An 8,123-nucleotide genomic window follows, 5' to 3' on the forward strand; every position below is an offset into this window, starting at 1 on the left:
TTGCTACCGTAATCGAGCGATTACGGTTATACTATTTATTGGATAAATATCAATTTACTATTTGAGTACACATTCCATATTTATTTGATTGGATCTTAAACTCAAATACTGAATGTCCGCAATACAATTCATAGCATGAGAGAATTTGTGATTGGATCACAACTCGTGATCATCTCTACATGTGCAATTATGAATGTATTAAAATTATTTCTAGTTGAGGAATTGATGAGCATGGACATCATCGATTCTATCGAGACTAGCACGTTTTGAACTCCTTGAATAGCCAAGCAGCTGATCTCACTACTGTCGACCTTAGATATTGAGAGTTAAATGTGGATGGTGGTTAAAGGTAACCAGTTCATTGGAGTAACTTACTTTAAGACTTCATATGGTTTGATATATATGTCGATGAAGATCTCAGTGCAGCTTAAGTGCGAGTTTCCTTTGACTTGCGATATTCAAGTCACCTTGGTCACAGAGGCTTATACTTTGACATCTTAAGCAAGCATCTCCGAGGAGGTGTGGACCCGAGATGATTGAGTATAAGTCAAAGTGATTGAAGGTGTTTGAATAGCCCATAGAGGATTCACCACTCCTTAAAAAAGGAGACGTATACCTTGCGACCGCTTGTCAAGATATTGTTACTAAAAGTCTTTGGCCAAAGTATTACATGTTAAGAGTACGGTACTCTTGGACACATGTACAAGTAACTTGAATCCACAGGACAAGAAAGCAGCTTGGGCTAGGTGTGACGTAGTCAGCCTAGTGGAGACCGACACATAAACCATGTCCTGAACCAAGCGGGTATAAGACGGTGAAAGGAACGAGACACGATTCAGTGTAGCCGCACAAGGGTTTAGAAGATGTTTTGGAATCAACATTGATTTTTCAATCAATTGGAGATCATGATGTACTACTAGGTGCCACTCATGATCGTTTCGTAATTAATTATTAATTACGGATGACTAACATAGCCGAGAACCTATTGGATCACACGCACTATAAATTCTCCAAAGGACTTAAAACGAGTGTGAGAATTGGATTCTCAGGATGAGAGAAATAAAGTCTGGTTGACCAGATAAAGGATAATATGATAGAATTCATCTTACGAAGATGAAACGAACGAAACTGATTTCGTTCAAATCAGAGGTCATTTGGTTATTGAACTAAATGATTCGATTTTGAATTGAAATTGAACAACTTGGTTTGGTTCGCGATAGAAGAGATTTTGGCAAAATGGAATAGATGAAAAACTTCATCTTTGAAGATGAAATGAACAAAACTGATTTGAATCAAATCGAAGGTCATTTGGTTATTGAACCAAGAACTAACCCGGTCTAGTTTGTTTTGGTATTCTCTGGTTCAAACAGATTTAGGGTTTTTTAGGCTATCGGGTTTCTTTTTTCCATCCACGCCGCAAAGCCTAATTACTATAGCTCCTCAAATACATAGGATCGCGATTTTGCTCCTGTTGACTCTTCATCACGGCGCGACAAAACAGAGTTGGGCTCTCTGTTCTTCTTCCTCGCGAAAATGCTGCCCAAACCCTAGCGCTCCCTTGCTCCACCATAGCCTCGGGCAACCGCTGCTTTCCTATTCCGCTGGTGGCTGACGATGTCTGCTTGCCAGTCGTTGTTTGTCACCGGCAGTGTGGAGGTGGAGAAATCTAGATCGAGCGCTGCTAGGAGACCGCCGGAGAAGCAAGGAGTTCGCTGACCGCTGCCTGCCGCTCGGTTGGTGGCCGACCATCTCCACTCGCCATCCACACTACTGGGAGGCCTTCAGAGAAGTGAGGTGTTTCAGCCGCGTTGAAGAGGGCAGCACCTGCCATCCCCTGCTCCGATCAGTCGCTTGCTCTACTCATTGCCGTCGGAGAGGAAGAAGAAGCTTCTTCATCCAGGAGATGCAACGTCGGAGAGCAATCGCTTGCTCTGCTCACTGCCGCCGGATTACCCTTTTCACTACCGCCAAAGAGGAAGAAGAAGACTTGTTCTTCTTCATCCACGAGAAGAAGCAGGAAGACTCTATTGTCAATGTTCTTCTTCTTCGGTTCCTCGACTCTGTTTCAGCCATGCGGGAGAGGAGGAGGAGGTGGTCGAAGAAACTAGAGATCTGCTAGTTCCTCTGTTTTGGCCACGTGGGAGAGGAGAGAAAATTGTATTCTATGATTTTGTGGTCGTGGTTGTATGGGAGAGGAAAGAAGAAATCCTATTTTGTTTTTTTTTCTCGAAGCGATTTATGAAATCGTTGCCGGAATATTATTCCATCATCATTATCGGAAAGAGTTTTCAGTTGTTTGTCCTAATCGATGGTCAATGGTTAACCATTGATAAACAACATCAGGAATACGATTCTTGATGATAGTTAGAAAGCTCCGGAATGATCACGACAAACATTGTTGCATGATTTCCGGAATAAGGCTTATCTCGATTCGATCGTCATCGATCATCGGCTAGTACCGAAGACGATGACACGACTCATGGCTTCCGAAGTTGTCCAAACTGTAGCTTGGTGATAACTGCCTATTTGATCGGGTAAATTAGGATCATATTGGGCTAATTTTGATTATATTTCATATCATGAATCGGGCTTTTAATTGTTTTTCTATCTTGGATTAATTGTGGTCTTCATTCTATTTTCTATTATTTTGAGGTATTTATCGATATTAATTTGTGGTAAGTTAATTGGCAGGAAATTAGGATGAAGATAATGAATTTTGGAGGATTAAATTGCAAGAAATCAAGCTTGGCTTCAAAGATGGTTCGAATTGGAATTTAAATTGACTTAATCAGATCAAATTGATTCAACCCACATTTAGTCAATTCAGCCAGCCCAAACCCAAAAGATCAGATTCAAGCCCAAGAGCCCGGCCCAATTAGCTGGCTCAATCTCAATCTAGCCAATCCTATACTGTTCAGCCCATTCAACTCAGCCTGGCCCAAATAAAAGCCCGGTTCAATTTCAATTCAATCCGATCGGGTTCATTGGCCGGTTCAAGTAAGGTTCAATACAGCCGGTTCATCACGCGGTTAAAAGGAAAAGGTTAGGGTTCGCAATCGAGGGGGTTCGGCATCGCGGCGACTGTGCTTTCATTCCTTCTTCTCCAATCGCGATTCACTGAGCTCCCCGTCATCCCTTTCTTCTCCATTGCTCCATTGCTTCTACCTTTCTTCTCCGATCATCCACGAGCAGAGCCGGCCGGAGTTGCGTGGACGAACACTGACTCTCCGCACTTATCTCCACCGCGAGCGGAGCGCTCCGGTGTGAGTTCTTCTCCTCCTATCAGCTGAGCTCCGCCACTGTGAGCGGTTGTTCCAGCGCGTGCGACGCCGGCAACAGCTCTCCTCCGCCTCCACAGAAGATCCGAGGGGTAGCCGATTATCCCTGGCGGCGATTGTAGCAAGGAAAACCGGTCTCTGGCGGTGATTGTAGCAGAGAACCTCCGGTCATCTTCGACTTCCACCGTCACTGGAAAAGGACAGGTAAGCGGGTGTTGATTCTCTGTTTTTAATCCCTAGCGGCGATTGTAGCAGGTGTTGGAGCAGAGGTTAAGGATCCGGTTGCTTCGTTCTCTCCGATGTACTCTTGCTGGCGGCGATTGTAGCAGCGAGAACCATTGTCCCCTTGGCGTGACTCTACCGAAGTTCTGGTCTCCTCTGTTCTGTGTTGAATGGGGAATCCACCATCCGCATACTTCCCTTGTTTCTCCTTCCTTCAGTTGGTGTCGGCGCCAGTGAGGGAAGATATAACCCTAACCCTAGTTCTAACCTATTTCATCTGTTGTTTTCTTGCTGTTTGTACTTGAATCAATCAAAACCCCCATTATTCTTTGCTCTTGTTGTTTGTTGCGGCTGAAATTGAACAGGATGTGTGTTTAATCAGTTTGAATTGAATATCAATTGTGAACTTATGTTCTTCCTGTATGTATCAATGGATTATCTCATAATATCAAAGGGTGATCTTGTGTTGTTGCAAAATGGCTCAATATTTAGTTCTGTTTTGTTGAAGTGTTAAAATGTGTGTCAAATGGAACTTTCGGTTGTATGTTTTGTTGCATTAGAATGTTGAATGTGAGTTAGATGTTGGATGATTGATTGGTAAAGAAGCATGCAAATTGTTAACTTGTAGTGTTTGGAATTTTACTAAAGTGGTAGTTATTGGAACCGGTTATGTGAAAGATTGTGGTGAGTCATGTGCACATGAGCTGTTGTATAATAAATGAATGCATGTAGTATTAGTGTTTGATGTTTTTAATTCTGTGTTGTATGCTTTGTAAAATGATTGTACATTATAATTGTGTTGTATAACCAATTTGTGATTAGTGTAAAGTTTATATGGGTTGTTTTGCAATGTATCTTAGAATTTGTTTTGTATTCGTTAAAAGTATTGTATATGTTGTATAATGCATGATGTAGAGTTTCTATTTTCTGTTGTATGATGTTGGCTTATGTTTGTTTGTCAAGTAATTCGTGTTGTTGTATGAATTAATCATGTTTGTTTGTATATTGTTGTCTACATTTATGTTCATATAATTCATGTTTAGCTATGTTTGTAAATTAATTTGTAGATTGTAGAATAGTTGTGGTTTATTCATGTATAGATGTGGATTAATGTGTAAATGTGTTAAACTTGTTGTATATTATTGTTAATAGGATTGTATGTTAATAAACTGCATTGTAGGATTCAATTGTGAATAAATAAGTTGCAGATAAGAATGAATAAAATAAATAAACACCTCGCACCATAGGTCTAGGATAGCTTCCAATCATTGAGTCCAAGAGAGACGACCCGGACCTCTCTATATTACTTTAGCGATAATTAGAGATTTGGTAATAAATAAATAATTAATTTTGATGGGTGTAAGTGACATAATAAATAAGGAAAAATTATATAAATAAAATATCCCAACAAAACACACCGCATCACTTGGTGTGAATTACCAATAGAGGCAGTTGTGTTGGTATTCAGGACCCATACAAAGGGATATAAAGGAACAACTACGCAGCGGAATATTAAACAAGTCGTACCTTTCCTTGAGATTGTATGGATGAGAGTTTGTACCCGAAAACCACTTGATCTCTCTGTTGCTATTACTGCTCTCCTCTTTTGGACATCGTGTGGGCGACGATCTACCAAGAGAACAACCACCTAAATCCTTCTGGCCTCCAAACCCACCGGCCACCTATAGAGAACCAAGGGCAAAGGGGAAGGCGCCGGCCCTAAAGGGGAACCAAGGCAAAGGGGTGCCTCTCTTCCTCTCTTCTTCCTCTCTTCCTCTCCAAGCCGCTGGCCACCAAGATGATTCTTGGACAAGGAGCGTGGGCCCTAGCTAGAGAAGATAGGAGATGTTGTGTTGGGTGTCGGCCCTAGAAAGGAGAAGAGCCAAGGAGAAAACACCAAGGTGCCGCCGGCCCTAATTAGAGAAGAAGGAGCAAAGGGGCGCCGACCCTAATGAAGGAGAAGGAAGAGCCTAAAGGGGCGCCGACCCTAAGCAAGGAGAAGGAAGAGCCTAAAGGGGCACCGACCCTAAGCAAGGAGAAGTAACTAAGTCGGGCGCCGACCCTAAAGGAAGAACCAAGGAGGATTAAGGGGATAGGGGGCGTCGACCCTAGCAAGAGAGAACCATGGGAATTGTTATGTTTAGGCGCCCCCTCATCCTCCTTTTATAACCTTTCCACCTTAGGAAGTTTAGAAAAAAATAACAGAATTAATAGAAATTCTATTGGGTGAATACAAGATTTTATCTAGAGGCTACAACAGGGACCTAGAGGAGGACTTGGTTTAGGCCTCCTGATGGACTTAGGCTTCATGTGTTCGGCCCGAACACCCAACTCAAGTCCATCAATAATAACTCATACCACTAAAGGGTTATTATTGAACTACCGCACTAATCCCATATTACAATATGGGCTCCTTCTTATTATGAGTGCATTAATCTCCCTGTGTTTAAGATATCGTATGTCCGTTAATTAAATGAGTTATTGACAACTCAATTAATTAACTTTTAATTCTAAGAGTAGTACCACTCAACTTTATTATCATGCCGAACTAAGTCCACCTGCAGGATTTACATGATAATCCTTTTGAGTTCCTCAAGGGGACATCATCAACCTAAATAATTAGGACACAGATTTCTTCTATAATCAATAATACACCATATAAATAGCATTATCTCCCAACTCATCGGGCCCCTTGATTAACGAATAAATCTCACCCTTTGATAAGTTAAAGAAATAAACAAAAAGTATACGCGATTCTTATTTCAAAATAGATGTTCATATAAAAGCTAGGCTTATAGTATACATCCTAGCAATCTCCCATTTATACTAAAAGACTATGATGTCATAAATATTGTCATACATCTAATTCTCATCCCCTCAACATGTCTATCAAAAGCTCTCCCCTCAACATCAGGAATACGATTCTTGATGATAGTTAGAAAGCTCCGGAATGATTGCGACAAATGTTGTTGCTGTTGGGATGTATACAAGAATCCTAGCTATCAATGTAAATAAAACATTCTGAAATGAGAATTACTTTTGGTCAATGTTTGCATTTAGTTTTTATGCAAGTGTCCACTTAATCTATATTGTAGATAAACATGGTGTGCGGAGTCACACACAGAAGACCATGTTATCAGTTCCTTATAGATTATAAACAGTGTTCACAACTAAGATGGATTGGACAAACCATTGGACTGGTTGTAGTGTAATTTGGTCTTAGTCTGGATTGAATTACACTAGATTTATACTGATTGTTCGATTTATACTGACTATATAATCGAACTAAACCTCTGTTACTATCGATGTACATATTCTTAATCCCAATATAATAACAAACACATGTACTTAGTATGTACTTCTTTGATTCATCAAAGGGTGAGATTTAGAGCGATAGATCAAAAGGCCCGATGAGTTGGGAAGTAGTATTATGTGCATGGTGTGTTGTTGATTATAGAAGAAAACTGTGTCCTATAATCTAGGCTGATGATGTCCCCTTGAGGAGCTCATAAAGGATTATCATGTAAACCCTGCAGGTGGACTTAGTTCCGCATGATAACAAAGGTTGAGTGGTACTACTCTTGGATTAGAAGTTGATTAAATTTGAGTTGTCAGTAACTCATTTAATTGACGGACATACGATATCTTAAACACAGGGAGATTAATGTACTTATAGTAAGAAGGAGCCCATAATATAATATGGGATTGGTGCGGTAGTGCAATAATAACTCTTTAGTGGAATGAGTTATTATTGATGGACTTAAGCTGTGTGTTCAGGAGGAACATGGGAAGCTTAAGCCCATCGGGAGACCAAAACCAATTCCTCCTCGAGGTCCTACTGTAGCCTCTGGAAATCCTCGAATCCACCTTCAGGAAGAATTCATGGAGACCTTCGGAAGAATTCTTGAAGACCTCTCGGAGACCTTCGGAAGAATTCTTGAAGACCTCAGAAGACCTTGGAAGACCTCCGGATGAATTCTGAAAAGAATTCTGTGAGAAATTTCGGATAGAAAATTCTATTTATAAAAGAAAATTTCTGAAATTTTATTTAGAATTTTTTCGGGAAAAAATTCGGATAAGAAAGAAATTTTTTATAAGAATTTCCGCTAAGAAATTTCGTCTCTTCTCGTACAAAATTTTATTATAAAATTTTATGAATTAATTTTGTTAAATTAACAAAATATTAATTATGGAATCTCGTTAAATATTAGCGAGATATAATTAAAAGATTTTGTTAAAGATAAGAACAAAATTAATATAATGAAAATTTATTAAAAAGATAACAAATCTTATCCATTAGATTTTTATTAGATTTGTTATAATAAAATATTATAAAAAGATTTATTTCTAAATAAATCTAGATAAGATAAAATTGTTAAGATTCAAGATTTTATTAGATCTTTTCTAACTAAATCTGGATAAGAAAATTTATTAGAATCTTTCTTAAATTTTCATGATGGCTTGGCTGTATAAAAGGAGATTTGGGGGAGGCAAAAGTTACATCAATTAATCTCTTTCCTCCCTTAAGGCCGGCGGCATCAATAGATGTAACGCCCGCCCTTACATAGGGCCCATGACGGACGCTACAGTTACTCTTTTTCTTTATTCATTCATAAGAGTCCT

Source organism: Curcuma longa, chromosome 14 (assembly GCF_044706935.1).
Source record: "Curcuma longa cultivar G26 ecotype Majalengka, Jawa Barat chromosome 14, ITB_CL_G26_1.1, whole genome shotgun sequence".
Taxonomy (NCBI): domain Eukaryota; kingdom Viridiplantae; phylum Streptophyta; class Magnoliopsida; order Zingiberales; family Zingiberaceae; genus Curcuma; species Curcuma longa.